The sequence below is a fragment of the Ovis aries genome, chromosome 9 (genome assembly GCF_016772045.2).
Source record: "Ovis aries strain OAR_USU_Benz2616 breed Rambouillet chromosome 9, ARS-UI_Ramb_v3.0, whole genome shotgun sequence".
Taxonomy (NCBI): Eukaryota; Metazoa; Chordata; class Mammalia; order Artiodactyla; family Bovidae; genus Ovis; species Ovis aries.
In genome coordinates, this window is record NC_056062.1 from 33,437,775 (window position 1) to 33,465,363 (window position 27,589).

The following is a 27,589-nucleotide window of genomic DNA, read 5'->3' on the forward strand; positions in this document are numbered from 1 at the left end:
GGTGAACCATGAACTTCCAGATGTTCAAGCTGGTTTTAGAAAAGGCAGAGGAAATTACCAACATCTGCTGGATCATGGAAAAGGCAAGAGAGTTCCAGAAAAACGTCTATTTCTGCTTTACTGACTATGCCAAAGCCTTTGACTGTGTGGATCACAATAAACTGTGGAAAATTCTGAAAGAGATGGGAATCCCAGAGCACCTGACCTGCCTCTTGAGAAACCTATATGCAGGTCAGGAAGCAACTGGTCAGTCGCTAACAGGTCAGTTAGAACTGGACATGGAACAACAGACTGGTTCCAAATAGGAAAAGGAGTACGTTAAGGCTGTATATTGTCACCCTGCTTATTTACCTTATATGCAGAGTACATCATGAGAAATGCTGGACTGGAAGAAGCACAAGCTGGAATCAAGATTGCCAGGAGAAATATCAATAACCTCAGATATGCAGATGACACCACCCTTATGGCAGAAAGTGAAGAGGAAGTAAGAAGCCTCTTGATGAAAATGAAAGAGTGAAAAGGTTGGCTTAAAGCTCAACATTCAGAAAACTAAGATCATGGCATCTAGTCCCATCACTTCATGGGAAATAGATGGGGAAACAGTGGAAACAGTGTCAGACTTTATTTTTTGGGCTCCAAAATCACTGCAGATGGTGACTGCAGCCATGAAATTAAAAGATGCTTACTCCTTGGAAGGAAAGTAATGACCAACCTAGATAGCATATTAAAAAGCAGATAGATTACTTTGCTAACAAAGGTCCATCTATTCAAAGGTCCATCTATGTTTTTTCCAGCAGTCATGTACGGATGTGAGAGTTGGACTGTGAAGAAAGCTGAGTGCTGAAGAACTGATGTTTTTGAACTGTGGTGTTGGAGAAGACTCCTGAAAGTCCCTTGGACTGCAAGGATATCCAACCAGTCCATTCTAAAGGAGATCAGTCCTGGATGTTCTTTGGAAGGACTGATGCTGAAGCTGAAACTCCAATACTTTGGCCACCTCATGCAAAGAGTTGACTCATTGGAAAAGACTCTGATGCTGGGAGGGATTGGGGGCAGGATGAGGGGACTACAGAGGATGAGATGGCTGGATGGCATCACCAACTCAATGGACATGAGTTTGTGTGAACTCCGGGAGTTGGCGATGGACAGGGAGGCATGGAGTGCTGCAGTTCATGGGGTCACAAAGAGTTGGACATGACTGAGTGACTTAACTGAACTGAACTGAAAGCTTTTGATTTCTCCTTCATATTTGAATGAGAACCTTGCTGGGTATGGTAATGTGAGCTATAGGTTATTTTCTTTCATCACTTTAAGTATGTCCTTCCATTCCCTTCTGGCCTGAAGAGTCTCTATTGAAAGATCAGCTGTTATCCTTATGGAAATCCCCTTGTGTGTTATTTGTTGTTTTTCCCTTGCTGCTTTTAATATTTTTCTTTGTGTTTGATCTTTGTTAATTTGATTCAAATGTATATTGGAGTGTTTCACTTCGGCTTAGACCTGGGGAATGCATAAAACTCGGGGCCAGCATTAGACAGTTCTGGCAGATCAACCTAGAGCCTGAGGAGTGTAGACTGGGAAAGCACACACACTGTGAGTGGGGGCAAACCCAGTGTGGCTGAACCACTGTGAGCACATGCCAGTGATATTTATTTGCAGTGTTTCTCCCTCCCCACAGCATGACTGAACAAGCGAGCCTAAAAAAAGTGACCACCACCACCCTCCTTGTGTCAGGGCATAAATTAGACACTGAAGAGACTAGCAAACAAAAGGAGCTAAAATAAACAGAGGGAACGGCTTTGGAAGTGACAGGTGCAATAGATTAAAGCCCTGTAGTTAGTACTGACTACATATGAAGGGGCCTGTAGACCTTGAGAAGTACAAGCTGGACCAAGGAACTATCTGAAAATGAACTGACCCCACACTGTCCACAACAGCTCCAGAGAATGTCCTAGATATATTTTTACTATTATCATTTTTTAATTATTTTTTTTAATTTTTAAGTCCCCTATTACTCTCTTAATTTTCATTTTTATAACCTACTGCTGCTACTGCTAAGGCACTCCAGTCATGTCCGACTCTGTGCAACCCCATAGACGGCAGCCCACAAGGCTCCCCTGTCCCTGAGATTCTCCAGGCAAGAACACTGGAGTGGGTTGCCATTTCCTTTTCCAATGCATGAAAGTGAAAAGTGGAAGTGAAGTTGCTCAGTCGTGTCTGACCCTCAGCAACCCCATGGACTGCAGCCTTCCAGGCTCCTCCGTCCATGGGATTTTCCAGGCAAGAGTACTAGAGTGGGGTGCCATTGCCTTCTCCTATTACCTTGCAAAAATGACCCTATTTTTAAAGCAAATTTCATATATATATACTTTATAATTTTTGTGACTTTTTTTTTAATATTGTATTTTTGAGAATCTAGCCTCTACTCAAGATTTTTAATCTTTGCTTTTTGGTATTTGTTGTCAAATTTGTACCTTTAAGAACCCAATATTCAGTATCCATTTTTACTTGGGAGCAAGATCACTGGCCTGATTGCTCTCTCCCCCTTTTGACTCTCCTTTCTCTCCACTAGGTCACCTCTCTCTCCCCCCTCCCCCTTTTCTTCTCTACCCAACTCTGTGAATCTCTTTGTGTGTTCTGGGCTGTGAAGAACACTTAGGGAACTGATTACTGGCTGGATCTCTCTTGCTCCTTTTGATTCCCCCTTTTATCCTCCTGGCCACCTGTGTCTCCTTCCTTCCTCTTCTCTTCTCTGTGTAACACTGAACATCTCTGAAGGATCCAGACTTGGAGAGCACATAGGGAAGTGATTACTGGCTAGCTTGCTCTCTTTCCTTTTGATTCCCCCTCTTCTCCTCCTGGTCACCTCTATTTCCATCCTCCCTCTTCTCTTCTCCATTTAACTCTGTGTACCTCTTTGGGTGTCCATCACTGTAGAGAAACTTTTCATCATTAACCTAGATGTTTTATCATCGGTGCTGTGTAGATGGAGAGGTCTTGAGGCTATTGTAAGAATAAGACTGAACCAGAGTTAAGAGGCTTAAGTCCAAATCCTGAGAACACCAGAGAACTCCAAGGAACATTAATCAATAGGAGCTCATCAAACGCCTCCATACCTACGCTGAAACCAAGCACCACCAAAGGGCCAACAAGTTCCAGAGCAAGACATACCATGCAAATTCCCCAGCAACACAGGAACATAGCCCTGAGCTTCAATATACAGGCTGCCCAAAGTCACACTAAACCCACTGACATCTCAAAACTCATTACTGGACACTTCATTGCACTCTAAAGAGAGAAATCCAGCTCCACCCACCAGAACACTGACACAAGCTTCCCTAACCAGGAAACCTTGACAAGACACCCATCCAACCCCACCCACAGTTAGGAACCTCCACAACAAACAGGAACCACAAACTGCCAGAATACAGAAAGGCCACCCCAAACAAAGCAATATAAACAAGATGAAAAGGCAGAGAAGTACCCAGCAGGCAAAGGAACAGGATAAACGCCCATCAAACCAAACAAAAGAGGAAGAAATAGGGAATCTACCTGATAAATAATTCCGAATAATGATAGTGAAAATGATCCAAAAACTTGAAAACAAATTGGAGTTACAGATAAATAGCCTGGAGACAAGGATCGAGAAGATGCAAGAAAGGTTTAACAAGGACCTAGAAGAAATAAAAAAGAGTCAATATATAATGAATAATGCAATAAATGGAGAAGGCAATGGCACCCCACTCCAGTACTCTTGCCTGGAAAATCCCATGGATGGAGTCTGGTAGGCTGCAGTCCATGGGGTTGCTAAGAGTCTGACACGACTGAGCGACTTCACTTTCACTTTTCACTTTCATGCATTGGAGAAGGAAATGTCAACCCACTCCAGTGTTCTTGCCTGGAGAATCCCAGGGATGGGGGAGCTTGGTGGGCTGCCGTCTATGGGGTCGCACAGAGTCGGACACGACTGAAGTGACTTAGCATTAGCAATGCAATAAATGAGATAAAAAACACTCTGGAGAGGGAACCAACAGTAGAATAATGGAGGCAGAAGACAGAATAAGTGAGATAGAAGATAGAATGGTAGAAATAAATGAAACAGAGAGGGAAAAAAAAGAATTAAAAGAAATGAGGACAACATCAGAGACCTCTGGGACAATGCTAAATGCCCCAATATTCGAATCATAGGAGTCCCAGAAGAAGAAGACAAAAGAAAGACCATGAAAAAATACTTCAGGAGATAACAGTTGAAAACTTCTCTAAAATGGGGAAGGAAATAATCACCCAAGTCCAAGAAACCCAGAGAGTCCCAAACAGGATGGAGTTTCATTTTAAACATCAGTCCTTCCAATGAACACCCAGGACTGATCTTCTTTAGGATGGTCTGGTTGGACCTCCTTGCAGTCCAAGGGACTCTCAAGAGTCTTCTCCAACACCACAGTTCAAGAGCATCAATTCTTTGGTGCTCAGCTTTCTTTATAGTCCAACTCTCACATCTGTACATGGCTACTGGAAAAACCATAGCCTTGACTCTACATGCCTTTTTGCATTTCTTTTTCTTGGGGATAATCTTGATGCCTGTCTCCTGTACAGTGTCAAAATCCTCCATCCATAGTTCATCAGGCACTCTGTCTATCAGATCTAGCCCCTTAAATCTATTTCTCATTTCCACTGTGTAAATGTAAGGGATTTGATTTAGGTCATATCTGAATGGGCTTCCCTGGTGGCTCAGAGGATAAGGCATCTGCCTGCAATGCAGGAGACCTGGGTTCGATCCCTGGGTTGGGAAGATCCCCTGGAGAAAGAAATGTCAACCCACTCCAATATTCTTGTCTGGAGAATCCCACGGACAGAGGAGCCTTGTGGGCTACAGTCCGCAGGGCCGCAAAGAGTCGGACACGACTGAGGGACTTCACTTTCACTTTCACTGAATGGCAGTTATTAGGACACAGGTTATAGCTGAGCCAGTGGAATGAATAGAGCACTGAGGTTAGTCAGATGCATAGAGCTAATAAGAGAAGAGGGAGAACAAGCCCTAGAAGTTACCAGCAACATGGGAAGGATACAAGAAGGGGAGCTTCCTAATGGGGCTCAGTATGTAGGATGGGAGAGAGGGAGCAAGGATGGCAGTGTTGACCGGGGGAGTGGTGGGTCATGATGTGAACACGGAGATTGGTCTGGAGAAGGACATATGTGTGCCCCTTGGGTTTGGTAAATAGCCTCTTTGTGATCTATGGGCAAGATGTTTCCATGGAATCTGAGGAGAGTGTAATCAGCAAGTGTAGAGACCAATTTCAGGTGGACTTGTGGTGGGAAGTGGCCTGAGTGGGTGGAGTACATTCCCTTTTATAATTTTAAAAAATGAGAGACAGTACACTGAGGTATGTATACTTAGGAGAAAAAAACAGTTGGAAGGTTAAGCAAGATAGCAGAAAGGGAGGGAATCATGAATAACTCAGAGGATTTAGTTTTTGGAGGAGTTGAGATAGAGTATAGATAGAGGGACTCACTTTGGATGGGAGACTGGAATTATCCAAAATCATTAAAAAAGAATACGGCTTTGATGATATCCTTTCAGGGGTTGTCAGAGTAATTTCAGGCCTCTTTCATGTTCTTTACAATGAAAAAAAAGATCAAAGAAGCAGAAGCCACAGCACAAATCTGATCTTGAACTGGTTGTTTTCTGTGATCTCAGCGAGAAACAACTCCATGGGTCCAACTGTGTCAGTTGGTGATTGGCCTGGAAATGAATATTTCCCTGACACTCAGTTGTGCTCTGCTGTGGGAGTGGAAAAGCCAGTCTCTTGCAAAGTGCGGCTGCAGTCAACAGGAAAAAGTCTTCAAGGGGCAATATAGTTAGTTACTCACACCCCTTACCAAGACTCTCCTCACAGCTTTTTGAGAGAAGTCTGGTTTTATTTTATCTTACATACATTAATAAAGGAATTCTATTTTATATTAAAATACCAGCAGTTCTTAAATAGCACTCCATCATGTGGTAACAAATAAATAGATAAATAAAAGATTTAAATATCACATGAAAGAATGCAGCTGAAGAAATGTAGTCTTCCTTGATGTTTATTTTCATTTTTGTAGGCACTTATCATTATTTGAATTGATGTATTAGTCCTATTCATGTGTTTACCAGTGGAGAAAGTTGTTCACAGTTGCCATTATATGAAGCAGATATTAAACAAATCAATGGAAAACAGGAACTGCTGCTTTTCATATGTTTGTTTCTGGGTTTATGGTGTTTTCTCTTTAGTTAAATTTTATACAGTCTTTCAGAATTTTCTTTGACTCTCTTACATACTCCCATTTAGACTATCCCATATATATATATGGGATACTAGGAGAGGAGACCCTTTACATTCCATTAAAATCAGTTCAGTTTGATACAGTTGCTCAGTCATGTCCGACTTTTTGTCATCACATGGACTGCACCATGCCAGGCTTCCCTGTCCATCACCAACTCCTGGAGCTTGCTCAAACTCATGTCCATAGAGTCAGTGATGTCAACCAACCATCTCATCCTCTGCTGTCCCCTTCAACTCCTGCCTTCGGTCTTGCCTAGCATCATGGTCTTTTCAAATGAGTCAGTTCTTTGCATCAGCTATGGAAAGACCATAGCTTTGACCAGACGAACCTTTGTTGGCAAGGTAATGTCTCTGGTTTTTAATATGCTGTCTAGGTTGGTCATAGGTTTTCTTGCAAGGAGCAAGTGTCTTGATTTCATGGCTGCAGTCACCATCTGCAGTGATTTTGGAGTCCAAGAAAATAAAGTCTGTCACTGTTTCCATTGTTGCCCCATCTATTTGCCATGGAGTGATGGGACTGGATTCCGTTATCTTAGTCTTTTGAATGTTGAGTTTTAAGCCAACTTTTTCCCTCTCCTCTTTGAATTTCAAGAGGTTCTTCAATTCCTCTTTGCTTTTTGCCATAAAGGTGGTATCATCTGCATGTGTGAGATTATTGATATTTCTCCCAGAAATCTTGATTCCAGCCTGTGCTTCATCCACCCTGGCATGTCACATGATATACTCTGCATATAAATTAAATAAACAGGGTGGCAATATACAGCCTTGATTTATTCCTTTCCTGATTTGGAACCAGTCTATTGTTTCATGTCTGGTTCTAACTGCTAATTCTTGACCTGCATACAGATTTCTCAGGAGACAAGTAAGGTGATCTGGTGTCCCCATCTCTTTAAGAATTTCCCACAGTTGGTTGTGATCTATACAGTCAAAGGCTTTGGTATAGTCAATACAACAGAAGTAGATGTTTTGCTGGAATTCTTTTTCTGTGATCTAATGAATGCTGGCAATTTGGTCTCTTGTTCTTCTGCCTTTTCTAAAACCAGCTTGAACATCTAGAAGTTCTTAATTCACATACTGTTGAAGCCTCACTTGGAGAATTTTTAGCATAACTTCACTAGTGTGTGAAATAAGTACAATTATGCAATAGTTTGAATATTCTTTGACACTGCCTTTCTTTGGGATTGGAATGAAAACTGATCTTTTCCAGTCCTGTGGCCACTGCTGAGGTTTCCAAATTTGTTGGCATATTGAATGTAGCACTTTCACAGCATCATCTTTTAGGATTTGAAAGAGCTCAGCTGGAATTCCATCACCTCCACTAGCTCTGTTCATAGTGATGCTTCCTAAGGCCCCCTTGACTTCACATTCCAGGATGTCTGGCTCTAGGTGAGTGATCACACCATCATGGTTATCTGGGTCATTAAGATAAATTTTGTATAGTTCTTCTGTGTATTCTTGTCACCTCTTCTTAATATCTTCTGCCTCTGTTATGTTTGTACCATTTCTGTCCTTTATTGTGCCAATCTTCGCATGAAATATTCCCTTGGCATCTCTAATTTACTTGAAGGGCTCTCTAGTTTTTCCTATTCTATTGTTTTCTTCTATTTCTTTGCATTGATCACTGAGGAAGGCTTTCTTATCTCTCCTTGTTGTTCTTCAGAACTCTGCATTCAGGTAGGTATATCTTTCCTTTTCTCCTTTTCCTTTAGCTTCTCTTCTATTCACAGCTATTTGTAAGGCCTCCTCAGACAACCATTTTGCCTTTTTTCCTTTCTTTTTCTTGGGGATGGTTTTGATGCCTGCATCCTGTACAATGTTACAAACCACTATCCATAGTTGTTCAGGCACTCTGTCTTTCAGATCTAATCCCTTGAATCTATTTGTCACTTCCACTGGATAATTGTAAGGGATTTGATTTAGGGCATATCTGAATGGTCTAGTGGTTTTTCCTACTTTCTTAAATTTAAGTCTGAATTTGGCAATAAGGCATTCATGATCTGAGCCACAGTATGTTCCTGGTCTTGTTTTTGCTGACTGTATGGAGCTTCTCCATCTTTGGCTGCAAAGAATATAGTCAATCTGATTTCGATATTGACCATCTGGTGATGTCCATATATAGAATCGTCTCTTGTGTTGTTAGAAGAGGGTGTTTGTTATGACCAGCGAGTTCTCTTGGCAAAATTCTGTTAGCCTTTGCCCTGCTTCATTTTTTTCTCCAAGGCCAAATTTGCCTATTTCTCCAGGTATCTCTTGACTTCTATTTTAGGTGTTAGTTCTAGGTCTTGTAAGTCTTCACAGAACCGTCCAACCTCAGCTTCTAATGCATTAGTGGTAGGGACATAGACTTGGATTACTGTGATATTGAATAGTTTGCCTTGGAAATGAACAGAGATCGTTCTGTCATTTTTGAAATGAACCCAAGTACTGCATTTCAGAGTCTTTTGTTGACTGAGGGCTACTCCATTTCTTTTAAGGGATTCTTGCCCACAGTAGTAGATATAATGGTCATCTCAATTAAATTCACTGATTCCAGTCCATTTTAGTTCACTGATTTCTAAAATGTTGATGTTCACTCTTGCCATTTCCTGTGTGATCACTTCCAATTTACCTTGATTCATGGACCTAACATTCCAGGTTCCTATGTAATGTTGAAATTAAAATCAGAGCCATCTCAAAATCAGTAATCATCTTTCACTGTGAAATACAGTAACTAATATTCCAACTATTTCAATTATAGAAATAGTTTCTCTCTTTAAATCATTTGATATAATGTAATCTCTTGAACCACAGATACCACCACTTTGATAGATTTTTCTTAAGTTTTTCTGTCTATTTATTTATTTTTATCAAATCCTTCTTTTTTACCTGCTCTTCCAAGGTTAGGACTCTGGAGTTATTTTATCTCCTTTGTCACCTACATTTTCTGTGAAGATGACTTCATAAACTTTATATAGTTTCTCCTTGTCTCCATTCCTCCTGTCCATTTCCTTACCTTCTCCTTCACTTCCTTTCCTTGCTGCCCCTCATTAAACTTCCACATTTCCATTGGTTACTGGAGCATTGATTTGTTACTTGTTGAATATTATTCTAGGTCTAGCTGAGAGGAGCCCAGAGATGAGTGGGATTTACCCCTGTGCTCAACTCGTATATGTTAAACAGACCTGTAAACCAATAACCCTATGTGTGCGTGTGCATGCTCAGTCCCGTCTGACTCTATGTGACCCACTGACTGTAGTCCACCAGGCTTCTCTGTCCTTGGGATTCTCCAGGCAAGAATACTGGAGTGGGTTGCCATTTCCTCCTCTAGGGGATCTTCCCAACCCAGGGATTGAACCTATGTCTCTTGAGTCTCCTCCATTGGCAGGCAAGCTCTTTATGAGCTGAGACATTGCGGAAGCCCTAGTAGCCCTGTAGTGACTGATAGAAGTGCACACGGGGGACAGCTTTGGGGAGACTGAGGAAGCTGTAGCCAGTGTCTGTGAATGTGGAAGTGGTCAGGAGCATCCTTAGAGCTGACAAGCTTGCAGGGTCTGTTGAATGAGAGCAGGTTTTCACCAGGAAGAAGAGGGCACAAGGCACTTGGGGTTAAGGAGAGGGATCTATGCCCAGCAGCCTCTGTACAGCATATTTGGGAAAGATGACCGCTTCAGAATGACTGCATCTTCAGCAGAGCAGTCACCATGAGGACCCTGCAGGCTGCAGCCTGTGAGTCCTGTATGTAAAGTTCTCCTGGGCTGTGTGGAAGCCGAAGGCCATCAGAGTGAGGCTGGCACTGAGGAGATGAGTTCAAGGGTGACTGCATGGACATAAGAGCCAAGAGGGGAATCACAGGTTAGGGCCTTGTTTCCCCTCGGCCCATTCATCTCCAGTCTAGCGTCAGTGACAGGCTCTGCGTCCCCCACCTCACAGCACTGGTGTCACAGTGTCACCCCACTCCCCTACCTGCAGCGGGCTCTGCCTCATCCAGTCAGCAGATGCTGATGCTGTGGTTTCTGTGTCCTGTGCATTAGTACAGGTGTGGAGACATAGTGATAAGCAAGCAAAGCCTGTAGTAAGGGCTCATCTTCTCGTGAGGGTGGGCAGTCACTGAATAGCAAACATGTAAATGGATAGTACCCTGGGTGGCAGTGAGTGGTGTTGAGAACGAAGAGAGCCGGGTTGTGGATAGAGTGGCTCTGTGCTGCTTCACACTGAAGGGGTTGCAAGGAAGGGCTCAGTGGGAAGTGATAGCTGCAGGGGCCTGGACGAAGTGATGGGGCGTGAACCACGAGGGGCTGTGTGAAGAGGCCTCAGAAGAGGCTGAGCAGGCGTCTGTGTCCTGCTCTGAGGCATTGTCAGCACTGGGTGGACTTTAACTCGCTGAGGGTGGACAGCATCGCCTTGAAAGCGACTTTACAGAGAAAAGCACTCTGGAGCTCAGTGCCTTTAGAAATGTGTGGACTGGAGGAGCAATGCGTCAGAGCCAGCAGGAGAACCAACAAGTATCACTGGTGAGGAAAGAGAAAGCTCACAGGAGAGATCTGAAAGTCAGAAAGCCGTGTGCCCAGAGAGAGGGGGTGTTCAGCTGTGCTGTTAGTCCTCTGTGTCAGCCCAGTCTGTGATCTCAGACTCCGCGGCTCACCACTAAGTGCACCTATCGTCTCCCAGTGTCCAGTGACCAGGGTTTGGGTATAGCTAGTCTCCAAATACAATCACGCTGGGGTTAGAGACTCAACATGGGAAGTTTGCGAGGACACGATTCAGTCCACAGCAGACATAGAGCATAGGGAAATGATGTCATCAAAAAACCTTAAAAGTTTTAAATGGCAGCACAATGTTTTCCTGAATGTCCATAGTGCAATTTTAAACCAATGATTCATATTTGGATATGTAATCTGTTTTTTTTTTTTTTTTTAATGTATCACTGTTGTGGGCATTCCTGTGCATGAAATCTATTGATGTGACTTATTTCTTTAAATCCTGCTTAGGTTAAGGGATATCAGTGATTTAGGCCTTGATAAATATTGTTGAGTGGGCCTCCCAGAAGGGCTGCCGTGAGGTGTTGCTGACTGGAAAACAGAATGCCTGTGCCACGTGTGCCAACATTTGACTCGGTTGAAATTCCCAAGTAGATGCTAAAATGACTCAAGACAGTGTTCTTGAGAGTCCATTAGTGAAAACCTACATTCATTAGCTGTGTCATGATATAGTCAGCTCTTGGAGGATTCAGCAAGGGAGAAAAGAAAGAACCTTCTCCCTTGATAGGATTGAGGGGTGATTTACTTTACAATGGCGCTATTTGCAGAAACAGCTAATTATCTTTCATGTGCCCACTCCGCACATTCCCCAGATCCCTGCCAAGATGGAGAAGCATAGAGCCAGGAGTGAGTCACTGGAGTGTAAGGAGATGAGACAGTTTGCAGGAAGACTCACAGTGATCCTTAGCAATGAGTAAACTCAGATAACTCAGGAGTTTCATTCAGCCGGATCTGTATTTCTAAATTCAGTTGACGTCTGAAGATTTTCATGTGTAACAGAAAACCTGGTGGCTTTGTTTTATATTGTGATGAGAACTATCATTGTCAGCGTCAGAGTGAACTGTCACACAATTTATTATGTCATTAAGGTAATATCCAGCCACACCCTAAGCCCACGGTCAGGAGAAGGGCTGACCCAGAGTATACACTGGGGCATGAACTGATGATCATCCCAGAATTACCTCACCACAGCCTGTGAGCTTATACATTAAAACACAAGGTTTCTGACTTGCCAAGGGTCATTTCTCTCTGAGGAGTTTACTAGATAGCTGTGCTCACAGGTCTCTGTAGGAATCTGAACCTGATTCAGAATCAGAATGTGTCTAGTGAGTCAGATGTGTCTTCCCTAGAGCTACCCTGGAAAAGCACTGCTCTAGTAAGTGTTAACATTTCACCTGGCCATCAGTTTATTAAAGTATTGCAGTATTTTCAAAACTACAATTGAGTTCATGAGAGGACAGGTAACGTAAATGGGATCATTAAAAATTAAGAGGCACAAGCAGAAACCTGATTTTGGTCTTGTGAATTAGCAATCCAATTGTTGCTTAGGTATTGATTTATAGAGGCCAGCCCTCCTCCACAGTACAAAACTGAGTTAATAGCTGTGTCTCATTAAAATAGTAATCACCTCTTGGCATTAAATCAATAAGCTGTTCCTTACAAGGAATGCTTTTAAATATTATCAATAATTTAAACTTGGAATCTAACTCTGAAGGCTGCAATATTGGCAGTTACATCTAAATGCCAGCTGCTGGCAGACAAAATTTTGGTCAGGTTACCAATATACTCTTGTAATTCTTTTAAAGCCAATTTCCCTAAAATGTGCTCTACGGAAATTAATCTTATGACATTAACTATTCGGGATATACTTATTACCTTATTGCTTTTTTTTTCTGGTCTCTTTTTTGGATTATTTTCATTGATGTTTAATTGACTTAACAACATTATATTAGTTCAGGAATATGACATAGTTATTCAATATTTTTGTATATTACAAATTGATCACCTCTAGAAGTCTAGTTACTGTCTGTTAGCATACAAAGCTATTACAGTGTATTGACTGTGTTCCTCACACAGTGCATTTCATCCCCATGACTCATTTGTTTTAAAATTTGTGCCCTTTCACCTCCCTCACCTAGTTCACTCACCCCCTAGCCCTTTCTCCTGTGGCAGCCACCTCACACGACACTTTCTGTTTTGTGTTTATTTACTTGTTTTGGGTTTTTTTAGATTCCACATACAAAAATGGTATTTATCTTCCTCTGTCTGACTTACTTCAGCAAGCATAATAGATCTAGGTCTCTAGGTTGATCCATGCTGTTGTTGCAAATGTCAAGATTCAATTCTTTTTTATGGCTGAGCTGTATTCCATTGTATATCTATACCACAACTTCTGTATCCATTTATCTACTGACAGGCACTTGACTTGCTTCCATATCTTGGCTATTATAAATAATGCTTTAATGAACCCCAGAGTGAACATATCTCTTCTAACTAGTGTTTTTATTTTCTTTGAAAAAAAAAAGAAAGTCAATTTGCTGGATCTTTTGGTTCTTCTATTTTTAATTTTTTGAGGACACTTACTGTTTTCTAAAGAAGTTGCACCAATTTACATTCCAACCAATAGCTTTTTCTCCACATCCTCACCGGCACTTGTTATTTGTTTTCTTTTTGATAAAAGTCATTCTGACAAGTAAGAAGTCGTGTCTCACTGAGATTTTGATCTGCATTCTATGGTGATTAATGATATTGAGCATCATTTCATATGCCTGTTGACCATCTATATCTTTGAAAAAATATCTAGTCAGATTCTTTGCCAATTATTTAAACAGGTTGCTTTTTACCCACATTAAGTTGTATGAGTTTTTCGTATATTTTGAATGTGTTGGTGGTTTAGTTGCTAAATCATGTCTGACTCTTGCGACCCCATGGACAGAGGAACCTGGCAGGCTACAGTTCATATAAACTCATTACTGAATATATCATTTGTAAACATCTCTCCTATTCAGTAGGCAGCCTTTTTCTTTTGTTGATGGCTTATTTCATTGTGCAAAACTTTTTAGTCTGATAAGGTGGTCCCTTTTCTTTATTTTTGTTTTATTTTTCTTTACTTTTTGTTTCCATTGCCTGAGGACATGTATCCAAAAAAAATATTGCCAAGACTGATGTCAGAGAGAATACTGCTCATGTTTTCTTCTAGAAGTTTTTGGGCTTCAGGTCTTAGGTTTAAGTCATTAATCCACTTTGAATTTGTTTATGTATATGGTGTGGGAAAGTAATCCAGTTTGATTATTCTGCAAGTATTAACAGCTATCCGATTTTTCCTACACCATTTATTGAAGAGACTGTATTTTCCCATTGCGTGTATTTGCCTCTTTTATTATATTCTTATTTCTCCTCTTGACAATTCACAAGGCTTTGGTTTACTCCTAGAAACTGATAAGAAACTGTGGTAAAGTTGTATGTAATGTAAGTGTGAACGGAATGCTTGTGTTTCTTGTGGATAAAGTCAGTTTCTGTGTATAGTTTTCTCTCTCTCTCTCTTCTGAGCACTCATAGGACTTCATTTTTGCTGTCTGCATTTAGACCAGTCTCCAGAATGTTGAGATTGCCAGAGAAGTGACCTCCGAGAAAGGAAAACATTGCTCCAGCTAAATTCAGGTAAGACCCTTGCTTTCTGATACGTCATTGTGAGTAAAGTTATTGCTCTGTTGGAGAATCTTATTTATCACCTACTTAGAATTTCCCAACATCAGCTGTTGTGTGTGTTCACTTCATGTTGTGCAAAGCCCAGCTGCAGGATTTCAAAGTACCATGCCCTGCAAACTCTGACTGCAGTCTTAGAAAGGTCATGTACTATAAATGAAGAGGGGGACAAAGGCAGCCATAAAGGGAGTGATGGATACTCGCTGAGGGTGACTGTTCCTTGCCCCAGCACACCTTCTGAAATCACAATTTTGTTATTAAAATAACCCTGGATGCATCTCAAGCATGTATCTCCCTTCTTAGGAATGTATCTTTGAAGTTCAAGCAGTGTGTCTGAATTGATACGGTTTGGGGAGAGGATGAAGGAGGAGAAGTGCTACGCTGGGTCTGTAACACAGCCTGCCGGCATTCCTGTTCTCACATGGGGTACTTAAACCTACAGGTCTTGGCAGGCACTGCTCACGTAGCCTTGACCTATAGAATGCCACCTGTGCCTCCAACTTGCTTGTCCACATTTAAAGCAGAGCTGGCTTCACATTTGAATGGGAAATGGCCCTATGAGCAAAAGGACACTGGGTGGCCACTGTGCAGGCTGCCTTTCCAGCCGGGCCCTGCCCTGGCCCTGCCGGTGCCAACCGCCCTGCCCCCTGAACTAACAAGGTCCAACCTTCCTGGGCATTTTCCTTCTAATTGACAAGGCAAGGTTGCTGTAATATAAACACTAAACATCTGAACTGGTGAGTGTGATCGCTGCTTTTCTGTGACTCTGAAGATGTCTGAGACATGGGCTTGTACTCCTGCTCTGCCCCTGTCTGTATCAACGTCTCTGCCCATTTCCCTCCAGACTTGTGATTCATATTCCTTCCCTTTCAGGCGTATTTGTGATGCTAGAGCCACTGGCTTCCCTAGCGAAGCATCCCTACTTCTAGTTTTGCTGACTATGTTGTTTGTCATGAAAAAAAATGACACAATTTTCAAAGGCCGAGAAGCTTAGTCCTACTTCCAAGACTGACTTTGTATTCAGGCAATTTTCTTAATGTTTCCTAACTCTGACCTGCTCTCCAAATGCCTTGCTTACAAGAGGGTCTGATGACTTTGCCACTACCAGCAGAAGGTGCGATTCCTGGAGCTGGCATCTGGGGTTGCTGATTGATAGCTGCTGTAGAAATGAGGATGCTGATTTTTGTTACAATTTTTACCTTTTCTTCTTTGTTTGTTTCCATGAGAATTTGAAGGAAGAAACTCTAGTTTCTCTTTGTGAGCCCAAGATCTACCATCATGCTTAGATGTGCAAGGTCCCAATAAGTATTTCAGAAAATTTAATAAATTAGTGGAACTGTTTCTGGAGTTGCATCCCATGCATTTCAAAGACATTATCCTGTCCTTCAGGGACAAATTGCTGTCTCGCCTGCTTTGGTCTTGACAATCCCACCTCTCCCTATTCGGAAAATACGGTCAAGAGATTGTTGGATAATTCTGGCTGCTGAAGACTATTGGTGTCCTTTCAGGGCTTAAAACAATTGTGTTGTGTTGGCATCGGTGTCTGGTTGTGAAGGAGATTCACAACAAAGTCTTGAGATCGTTGTGAGGTACCTTTACTGATAAAAGAGATAACCACAAGTTCTAACGTAAAATCTCACCAACGTGATCACTCTAAATGCTGAGCACAGTATCACACTGCACGATGAAGTAGAGGAACGTGAAGCGTGGCGGCCAGGCTGGTAGAGGCCATTGTGCCGTCCTGTGCATGTGGCCCTGGCTCTCCTGCTTCCTATGTCCACTCAGCTCCCACTCCCTGCACCGAGGCTGCCTGTCCTGCCTGTGGCTGGAATAGTCCTGGGGGTGCCCACCCTGATCTCCCGGTGTAAGCTTCTGCTGCGGTCAGTGCCCAGTCTCCAGATGTGCCTCAGTGCTCCCTTCTGCTCCCGTCTGTAGCTCAGCCCCTGCTGTTCCCCCAGAGCAGGAGTCATCAAAGTCCAGCTGGTCCAACCACCAGGCTTCCTGAGCGGAGGCAGAGGTGCTGGTACTAAGCCCAGTGCAAGGGGTCCAGGCTCCCTGGGCAGATGTTAACCATGAGACAGGGGCAGCTCTGGCTTCCTGGGAGGGAAAACCCCATACTCACAGGGCCATGAATGGAGAGCAGCCCCACTGGCTTTATCCATACAGGACCCGCTCTGTGCGGTGAGTTCCACAGGGTTTCCCAAAGGCACCATGTCAGGACGTCACCATAGAGCGTCACACAGATGAATGCTCACAGGAAACACTCCAGGGGCTTCACCTGCTCTCCCCTCCCCTCCTTTTGCTATGCTTCTGCAAACCACTGGTTTTTAGTCATCTCTACAGTTTTGCCTTTTCCCAAATGTCCAGTGTTTAAGCCTTTTTAGCTGACTTCTTTCACTGAACAATACCTATTTAAGATTCATCATGTCCTTTTGCGGCTTGATAGATGATTTTTTAAAGCTGAATCACATGCCACTCTATAGATGTACATTTATTCATCCGTCTGTTTGTTCACTCACCTAGGAAGGAAATTAGGAAGAAAGCTTTTATAAACATTCAGGTGCAGGCTTAATACGTTTTTGAACCATTTGGTTGAAAACCTAGTAGCGCAACAGCTGCATCCATGGTAAGAATGTGGACAGTTTTATAAGAAGCCGGGAAACTCGTCCGGTTCCTGCCAGCAGCTGGTGGTGTCAGCTTTAACACTTTATGCTTATTTTTAATATTTAACTTTTATAATATCTTCATAGAATTAGGAACCAAAACGTTTACAAGACACTTTAAAATATGCTCTCAGAGTAAGTAGAGACATTTTCTTCCAAAATAAAAGTTTATTAACACTTTCCCCGGAGAAAGCAATGGCAACCCACTCCAGTACTCTTGCCTGGAAAATCCCATGGATGAAGGAGCCTGGTAGGCTGTAGTCCATGGGGTCACTAAGAGTTGGGCACGACTGAGCGACTTCACTTTCACTTTTCACTTTCATGCATTGGAGAAGGAAATGGCAACCCACTCCAGTACTCTTGCCTGGAGAATCCCAGGGATGGGGGAGCCTGGTGGGCTGCCGTCTATGGGGTCGCACAGAGTTGGACACAACTGAAGGGACTTAGCAGCAACACTTTCCCAGCCATATAGGCATTATGAACAATATTTGGTAGGGGACACTAATGTCACAAAGCTGAAAACAGAAAATTGAAGTAGTTGTAATTTATGCAAGTCCTATGAGGGGAAGTTTAAGTGGCCATGGGAGATGCCTGCCCCTTCCCCCTCTTCCCCTCTTTTTCTCTCTCTTTCCACACACATGCACACACACACACACTTACATGCACATTCTCACACACAAAGTCTCACATTCACACTCATTCACTCACACATACTTTCTCACACACTGAGAACCTTAAGGACATTTTAGGTGCTTGCCTAATATATAAGTTTTGTGGTTAACAAATTAGAAAATGCAATTAAAAATAACACAAATTAACACACAAATGAGCAGATCCAATACGAAGCTTCTTCAAATCACAGCGTATGCTTTGTCAGTGTTTATTCCACATCTTCCTCGACTTCTTTGTGATGTTCAACCATGCCATTGGGCATTTCTTGCTTCTAATTGTCCATAAAGTCTATAACCATCCTCTCTTACTGTCTTTTCACCTGTTTTCTGATAATAGCTTTGTTGCTGCTGTCTGGATCTATTTCTGCTTCACCATTAAATCACATCTTTCCTCAATGCTGTGAATTTCGTGTGGTACTAATTATTCAGGGAATCCTCTTCCCTCTATGAAAAGCCTTCTTACCATGTAAGACCCAAACATAAACCAGATCACCATCCACGGATTTCGCAGGTGCCATAATCCTAATTAAGTACATTTTTTCCATAGTTACATTTGTCTATTTTCCCTACCCAAGTGTGAAGTATTTGCTTTATTTCTGGTAGTCTTTGTCCAGTCCTAGTTCCTGGGTGTGTGCACTGAGCCTACAGCCTGACACTGCCGGAAGTGGCTGCCCTGGACCAGGTGGCCTCTTAACCCGTCTCAGACATGTGCCCCTCCCCTTCCCCCAGTCTCCACGCTCACCTCTCTGCTCCCGGCACCCCTCAGATACTGCGTCTGGCTCTTTGAACTCGACCCTTCTGTTTGGTTTTCATAATGGTCGTTAACATTAATGTGACCCCTGGTCCTTTTAATTGTCTTGATATAATTCTAGCATCTTTGCCTTTGCCCGAACTAAAGCCCCAGGAACCACCCTCTGGCACACAGTTTCCTGCTCCACCCCCACAAATAGACAGAGGGCACTCGGCGGGTTCATCGGGTGCTGTTTACATAGCGTACATTCTATTTGTTTAGTTGAATTGAGGTGAACTGGTATTTATAGAGTCACTGCTTCAACAAGTCACCATTTTGAGGATTTAAAGAGGAAAATAGCACTAGTCTAATGGACAATGGTTAACAGCTTTCTTACGTCTTTTTAAATGTGGTTGCTAGTAAGCCTATAAAAATGATTAAAGGCAAGCAAATGATGTGTACTTTCATTGGTAAGAATGAAGCTCTGAACAGCGTCTCCCTCTGTGTTGGAGCTCCAGGCACTGGCTGACCTGTCACATCACGTGAACTGACCACATAGCTGGAAGGGTCTCCTGGAGCTCGTGCTGAGCCTGCTTTTCTGAGCCCAACTCAAATTTAGCAGCTCTTAACCCTCATTAGGTATGTGTTTATTCCAGAACCCAGAGAGGGCCCAGCAGGAGTAATACAGGGGGCCAGAAGCAACACCTGTCCTTTCCTGTGAAGAGGACTGTTGACGGTCTTTCCATACCTGGATACTAGAAACTTGGGGGGAGCACACTGAGTGTGCCTCAGATAAGATGGTTTAAGGGTGATATTAACAGAATGGAAATATTTGCTCATTGTTAGCCCATGTCTTTGGTGTGCTTTCCAGAATATGCTTAGCTATCACAGGTTGTTGTTGTTCAATCACTAAGTCATGTCCGACTCTTTGTGACCCCATGAACTGCAGCGTGCCAAGCTTGCCTGTCCTTCACTGTCTCCCAGAGTTTGTTCAGATTCATGTCCTTTGAGTCAGTGATGCCATCCAACCATCTCATCCTCTATCACCCCCCTTCTTCTCCTGCCCTCAATCTTTCCCAGCACCAGGGTCTTTTCCAATCAATCAGCTCTTTGCTTCAGAGGGCCAGAGTATTGGCGCTTCAGCTTCAGCATCAGTCCTTCCAATGAATATTCAAGTTTCATTTCCTTTAGGATTGGCTGGTTTGATTTCCTTGCTGTCCTAGAGGCTCTCAAAAGTCTTCTCCAGCACCACAGATATCATAGGTTAGTGTTTCTCAAATTAGGTCATGCATCAGAACCACCTGGACTGCTGGTCCCAACTCAGGCTTCTGGGCCCCAGCACGGAACTTCTGGTTCAGTGAGTCAGTTGGAGCCTGAGAATTTGCATTGCTCAGAGTTTCCAGGATTGCTGAGACAGGGAGCACCTTTAGAAAACTACCAGAGGCCAAGATGGATGACTTATGTTGGGAAGCAAGTTGTAAGTTGACTCTGCTGTGACTTGTCACTGATATCTGTCTGTTTTATTTCTGAGTGTGTTCTGTGGGTAAGGGGAACTGACAACGTTCACACTCCAGGTACCAGTTTCTCTGTAAAACCCTGCCTGAACTCCCTGTCTGTGTGTGCCACTTACACAACAGAATCAAGCATTCTATACCTTTCAGAAGAGACGCAATTTTAGTATGAATGTTGAATATTCTATGCACAAAATATAATATCTTTACAAAAAGTATAAAGATAAAGAGAAAAGATTTCAAACTACCATCAGTAGCAGATCTAAGAATTGAACTGAGGTTAGTTGAATCTTAATTCTAAATTCTTTCCTGAGTTAAATTCTAATACAACCTAATTTCATCTTGAGTACATTTGAGTGAAGGTTATTTTGTGAACAGTGGGCAACATTTGATTATGTTTTGAGCAGTTTGTATTTCTAAAATTAAATGATCCTGCACAGTTATTTTTCAGCTTTCATACATTCATTCATCAATTCAGCAAGTGTTTGTTGAATACCCCCTGTGTACCATGAGGACTCAAAGATGGATAAGGTACACATCACAGCCTCTGTGGAGCCCATGCAGTCTGGTGGTTTGTAACTGAGTCTTTACAGGAGAAAGGCATGCTTTCTGCTTCTGATTCTTCTTAGAACCATTCTGTATTTCATTGTATATGATGCTGTGTGTACTGCACAATTCAGCTGTTCTGTGTTTTATAGTCATCACCTTCTTTGACTGAGGAGGTCATTCAGAAGAAAAAGCAGTAAGACTCATGTTTCATGTTTTCTGCTCTTAAAACTACAATTCAGATTTATTTTTATTCAAAGTGTCAAATTTTTAAAAAGTAAAGAAATTGGGTCAGCCAAAACACTTGTTTGGGTTTTTCCATAAGATGTTACAGAAAAAGCTGAATGAATGTTGGGCCAATTCAATATTTACAGTTATCTCCAAAGGATATCTTTCTCTGTCACAAATTTAAATGGCTGTTAAAGCAACCGACCCACTCTTCTAAAGTAAGGGGCGGTAGTTGTGTGCAAGTCAAATCAAGCGCTTGCACACTTCAGTCATGGATCACTTTGGTAGCATCCTTTAGCGGATGCCTGCTTCCAGTCTGTTGGAAATGCCTGGCACCAGTTGATTTAAATTATTTCTCTTTGAGGAAAGACACAAGACTCAGCTGTAACTGAGGAACATGTCCTGATTCACAGGGATGTTTTATTCTGTTTGAAAACCTAGGAAAAGCATAGTAACTGCAAGTACTCTTCTTGTTTTTTTCTGTACCACTTATCTTTTAAAGTGGTCTTGTTTCAGTGGAGCATCTTCACACACTTACAGAGGATTGTAAGCCACATTAGCACGTCCTGTCTTATCCACAAAGACGGCGGAGTCTGCCCATGTCAGAGGAGCAGGCTGGTCTATTCGGGCAGGAGCTATTAGTAAGGCAGCATCGCAGGCCAAGTGAGGAGCCCGCCACCTGTTCCCTCCTGCAGCCCATGAGGCCAGGCAGCCAGAGAGTCTGCAGAAGAAAAGGTGGAGTGACAAGATAATGAGAGTGAATTGGCCTTAGGTAGAATGGTGCAATTACATTACAAACAGCCTGCCTTCCTGTGCCAATAAGCCATGCTGGGTTACAGTGCTTTCTAGATAAGCAGTTTGTTATTTTTTTCATTACTGCTCTTTTCCCCAAATTTTACCATTTCAGAATTTTCCTGTTTTCATCTGTCTTGCAATATGTCATAAATACTCATTCTTTCTTTAAACTTGCAGTTTTATGGGACTTTTTGATTAAAAACATTAGGCTGGCTTTTTTTTTTTTTTTAAATATTGTGGTGATTTTCCAAGAAACAAAAGCCTCTCTGATGTCAAACTACCTGCATTATATGCAGCTGCTTGGTGATGGTAAGAAAACCGAAATTTTCCTCTAAAAATCCCATTTCTTCTCCTTTTGTTTCATCAGAACCAACACTGTAGGACATGGGAGAACAATGCTCTGTGGATCTTTGTTCATTTTGAAGCATCCAGTTGAGTTCTTGGCTCTGGTTGCTCCCATTATTCAGTCTATTCACAAGAGTGCAGTTTGAGAGTTTGGCAGGTCACTTTTGCTGTCATTGGTTAATTAAGTGCATATTATTTTGAAAACCCCATGCCTTTAATACAGAATTATGAGATGAACCTATTCTGGGGATGAGACCAGTGACACAAATTACTATTATGTATTGGTCTCCCCTGGTGACTCAGTTGGTAAAGAATCTGCCTGCAATGCAGGAGACCTATGTTCAATCCCTGAGTGTGGAAGATCCCCTGGAGAAGGGAATGGTAACCCACTCCAGTATTCTTGCCAGGGGAATCCCATGGAGAGCAGAGCCTGGTGGGCCACAGTCCACGGGGTCGTGAAGAGTTGGACACAGCTGAGAGACTAACACTTTTATTTGTCCTCAGTGATTAAAAAGAAAACCTTGTTTGTTTTCTGTGATGAAAAACAATAATTTTGACCTAAAATATGCTTGATTCATAAAATGTGCATCAGTTTCCAATTTGATAAGTTATTCAAGAAATACCTAGGAGAGCTGGTGTACCAAAGTGGATGAATTTTAGTTTAGATTTTAGGAAAAAAAATGGATTCAGCATGCCAAGACATAAATGTCTGTATATGTACATCTTTGATTTGAACTCCTTTATTAATTTATATAATCCTCTTAGTAACAGTAAGTTTCAGCTACTATTATGGCAGCAAAATTGGTCTGGAATTTCATTTTCAGACTTTGCTTTAGCTATCTATCACTTTATCACTTTAGTTATCTATACACTTAATATCTGTGTATTAAGTTAGCACCAACTTAATGTCTTCTGGTAACTCGTATTTATTGTCTCCAGTGCTGCAGGTCAGGAATCTGAGTGCAGCCAGCTGGGCCCCTGCAGGGCTTTTCAAGGTTTCATCTTAAGGCAACCAGGAGTGGTGTCTTGTCCAAAACTCTCCATGTTGTTTGCAATCCAATTTGTTTCTGAGTTACTCACTCTGGACCTCTCTCTTGAGCCAATTAGATCATTTTAAAACGGAATCTATTAATTTCAGCCACTTAAAACCACAGAAGTAAGGAAGATAGAGAACATTCATCACAGTGAAGGTAGCTGAGACGGGAAGAGTTCTGAGAGATGCAGAGGTGTCTCTGGGGTTAAGGTGAGCTGTAGATGCAGCAGCTGCTTAGGAAGCACTGCAGCAAACAGAAAAGCGGGAGAAATCATGCGGACATTTATTGGTGGAGGAATTTCTTCCATTGCATTGCTTTGAAAATGCTTTTAGCTCATATAATGTTGGAGCTCAGACCAATGGATTTTGGACTAGTCAAAGGGTGGACTTATTTTCAAGGTCTTCAGAAAATGCACAGGCTAAAGCTATCATGTAGCCTTTATGTGGCTGTCCCTCCTGATCAAATGAGAGGACCCACTCCTGGAAAGTAAAAGCAAGATTCTTGTGGGGTTTCTAATCAGGACAGTCATCATTTGTGATGATGATAATGGAGTAGGTTGCCACGCCCTCCTCTAGGGGATCTTCCTGACCCGGAGATTGAACTTACATCTCTTATGTCTCCTGCTTTGGTAGGTGGGCTCTTCACTACTAGCACATTAAGAATACATGGAATCTAGATCAGGTATTTTTCTAATCATGCTCTTGAATGTTCCAAATTCTGTAAAAGCTTTATTTCAGAACAGGGTCAAATACTGCCTATTTTAGGGACATAGTCTAATCATTTTTTAAGAGTACTGACAGATATTTGGTAAAATGTTAACTACCTCATAGTGTGTTAACATTGTTTATGATCTTCTTCAGACTTCTGTTTTCTCTTTGATCTTTAGCAACCTAGAGTGTCATTTAAATGACTTCAAACAAACATCAAAGTGTAAGAATGTTTCTGTGTAACACAGGTCCTGTCCTTATTCAGATCTGGGATGGGTCTTCTCTAGCAAGAAATCTGATATACTGTGTGTGTCTGTGTGTTCACGCCGGTGTGCATGTGTCCACGGCAGTGTGTGTGTGGGTCTGTGTTCACGCCAGTGTGTATGTGTGGATGTCCACACCACTGTACTTATAAGTGTTTATGAGATGACGGGATAAAGAGCAGATGAGTAGTGTGAGCTCACTAATCAAACTAGGGTCTAATTGGATAACGTTAAGGAAGGATTTTCTACTTGCTATTGTTGAAAGATAAGCTGAGACATAGTAAATATTTCAAGAATGTATATCACCCCAAAATTACTTCCATTCAGGAGTGATTCGGAGCCACCAACAGGAGCCCAAGAGACACAGAGGAAGTAGAGCTGAGAAATCCCGAGGCTGGCTGGTGAACCACTGGTGTATTTGGGAAAGGCCGAGGCAGTTTACCAATGGCTGTCCTTAGGTTTTGATTTCTTAACCTTGAGACATTTCAGCCTGAGGTTTGTGTTTGCTTACATAGGCTGCTAAGGCACTAGAGCCTCCTCAGTGTGATGGCCCCTCATTTAATTCACTTAACTGCTCTCAGATTGGTGGTTTAGTCATTAAGTTGTGTCCAACTCTTGTGACCCCATGAACTATAGCCTATATAGTCCATGGGATTTCCCAGGCAAGAATACTGGAGTGGGTAGCCATTTTCTTCTCCAGGGAATCTTCCTGACCCAGGGATCAAACCCAGGTCTCCTGCATTTCAGGTGGATTCTTTACTGTCTGAGCCAACAGGGAAGCCCTCTCAGTTTAAGGGTGTAGCTTATCCTGTTCATGACTCAGGAACTTCAGGAGAGACACTGTTGATCATTAAATATTTTGAGCATATTGAGCAGTGCAGACATGAGAGAATGTTTTATATTAAATAAGTGGCATACTGAAAGAAACTTGAGCATTGAAAACAGGAAGAAAGGAGAAATAAATGAATCTGTAGATTCATACTTTATTGTAAAAAATTTTGACTTAAAATCTCTCTTAATATTTTATGAAAAGGTCACATTTAGTCATGTTTTTCTTCTATTTTATTATATTATATTTCATGATTATATTATGATATTATTGCTACATCAGGATGGAGAACAGATATAAAGAAGATGAGAAAGAAGTAGGTCGAAGGCAAAGGAAGTAAAATAAATGATATGGTTTTGTACAAACTTCAAGTGTGCATGAACTGCTTTAATAGTCAACAGTCCAATGGGTTAACAGAATGATGCAAATCAGAATTATAAAAATAAATAACTTAGCAGTTAAATGTTTCCTTTACCAAAGGACTTGCTATTATGCTTTCTTAAGTTTCCCTGAGTCATGGTTTCCCTTTGAAGACCTTGAACTATTTGAACATAGATAATAGAATCCAGGGTGTCCCTGATGGCTCAGAGGGTAAAGAACCCATCTGCAATGTGGGAGACTCGGGTTTGATCCCTGGGACAGGAAGATCTCCTGGAGGAGGGCATGGCAACCCACTCCAGTGTTCTTATCTGGAGAATCTCACGGACAGAGGAGCCTGGCAGGTTACAGTCCATGGGGTCGCAAAGACTGGGACATGACTAAACAACTAACATTTTCACTTTCAATATGGTTCTCAGAGGGGAGTAGAGACTGTCCAGGGGTCTGGGTCCACATTCGCATCTGAGTAAGCAGAGCTCTCCTAGTTGAGAAAAGCTCCTTATGTTCTCCTTGCGCTAATCACAGGCTCTGAGGTGAGGGAAAATGGGCTTGCATCCCAATGAGAGCATTATTTCTCTTTTGTGTTTTGTTCTTGGTTGCTTTCTTTTCTAAGAAAGTTCTGAAGAGTGAAAGATCTTTTAACTTGAATAGGCTTCTCTCTAGAATATCCATCCAAAGCTATCATCTGAGTATAAAGTGGCATTCATAAAATTTACTCTTCTGGTTAATTTCTTTTGCTAGAGGAAAATTTTTAATTGATGTATAACATTGTGTGAGTTTAAGGTGAACAAGCTGATGATCTGATAGATTTATGTATGATCACCAGTGTAGGGTAAGCTAACATTCATCTCATCACTTAATTAACATTTCTTTCTTCATAGTGGGAACTTTTAAGATCTAATGTCTTGCAAGTTTAAGACATATTTTACAGTACTGTTAACTATAAACAGTGTGTATTAATTAGACCTCAAGAATGTACTCATCTTCTAAGTTTCTACACTTGACTAACATCTCCTCGGTTCTCTCTGCCCCCAGCCCCTGGTAACTACCATTCTATTCTGTTTCTATGAGTTTGGCTTTTTTATGTTTACTTATAAGTGATAACATACAACATATATCTTTCTCTGACTTATATCACAGTATAACCTAATGACCTGATGACCTAATCTAATGACTGTGATTTGCACAGTATGACCTAATGGACCATCTGTATTATTGCAGATGGCAAGATTTCTATATTTCTTGTGGCTTGATAATATTTTATTGTGTATATAAAAGCTTTTCTTTATCTGTTTATCCATTTATGGACACTTAGGTTTCCTCATTTTGGCTGTTGTGAGTGATGCTTCGGTAAACACGGGATATCCTGTTATCCTGTTTACATTTGTGTGCACACCCAATGGTGGGATTGCTGGATCATATTGTAGTCCAATTGTTAATTTTGTGAGGAATCCCCATTTATTTTCCATAGTGGCTTCACTCATTTACATCCCCACCAGCAGTGAACAAAGAGTCCCCTATCTCCCTGTCTCGTACACTTGTTACTGCTCTTCTTTTTTATAGTAAACATTCCAACAACTGTGAGGTGATACCTCGATGTGGTTTCATTTGCATTTATCTGATCATTAGTGATGTGACTATTGATGTGCAAGGACTTATTAGTGCCACTTTATAATTTTCAGAATATTTTGTGGTATAAGTACTTTTCTTCTTATAGTTTCTGCCCTTGTGAGTTGGTGATTTTCCACAAGGCAATTGCAATCTGCAATAACTAAATATACCTTAGCATATTGAGTAATAGATAGGCAAGTAGATGATAGATTTGATGAATAGATAGATGATAAGAGATAGATCTTGATACATATAGAGACAGAGAGATAAGTTATATGTATGTATGTGGTTATATGTATATATGTTTTATATATACAAATGAGTTTATATATATGGTTGTACATATATATTGTGTGTATATATATATGTAATATGCTTTTTTGCTAAAGTAAGCTTACTGTCAATTTCTAATATTTAAGAAAATGCTTAGTAGCATAGAGATTCTCTCTCTCCATCTACTACTTTTATTTTTATCAAGCATTTTCACATCTACTTGCCATACATAGCTCCCCCCCAAATTTTCTCTTTCCTCTTTGTTCTCTTCTACACTGAATAAAAAACTGAAGACACTTTCATCCTAATAATCCAAGACAGATAAGGGTTACATTCTTCAACCTGCCTGACTTGCATAAGGGGAGAATAGAGGCAGCTCAGATAAGAAGAACAGATAACTTGAAGGTTGCTTCTGAAAAGTTCTGATTGACCTGTACCACTTATGATGGTTTTGGTTTTTAACATTTGT

The 27,589-nt window shown here is 41.6% G+C and overlaps 1 protein-coding gene across 2 annotated transcripts in view; it reads left to right on the forward strand.

Moving 5' to 3' along the window:
- The window catches only part of SNTG1 (syntrophin gamma 1), a 408,779-nt gene that overhangs the window by 141,744 nt on the left and 239,446 nt on the right, over positions 1–27,589 (forward strand). For both annotated transcript variants that reach the window (XM_060393389.1, XM_027973279.3), the window contains exon 2: positions 14,417–14,491. The gene's annotated coding sequence lies outside the window, so the exon portion shown is untranslated. The remainder of the gene's footprint in view (positions 1–14,416; positions 14,492–27,589) is intronic.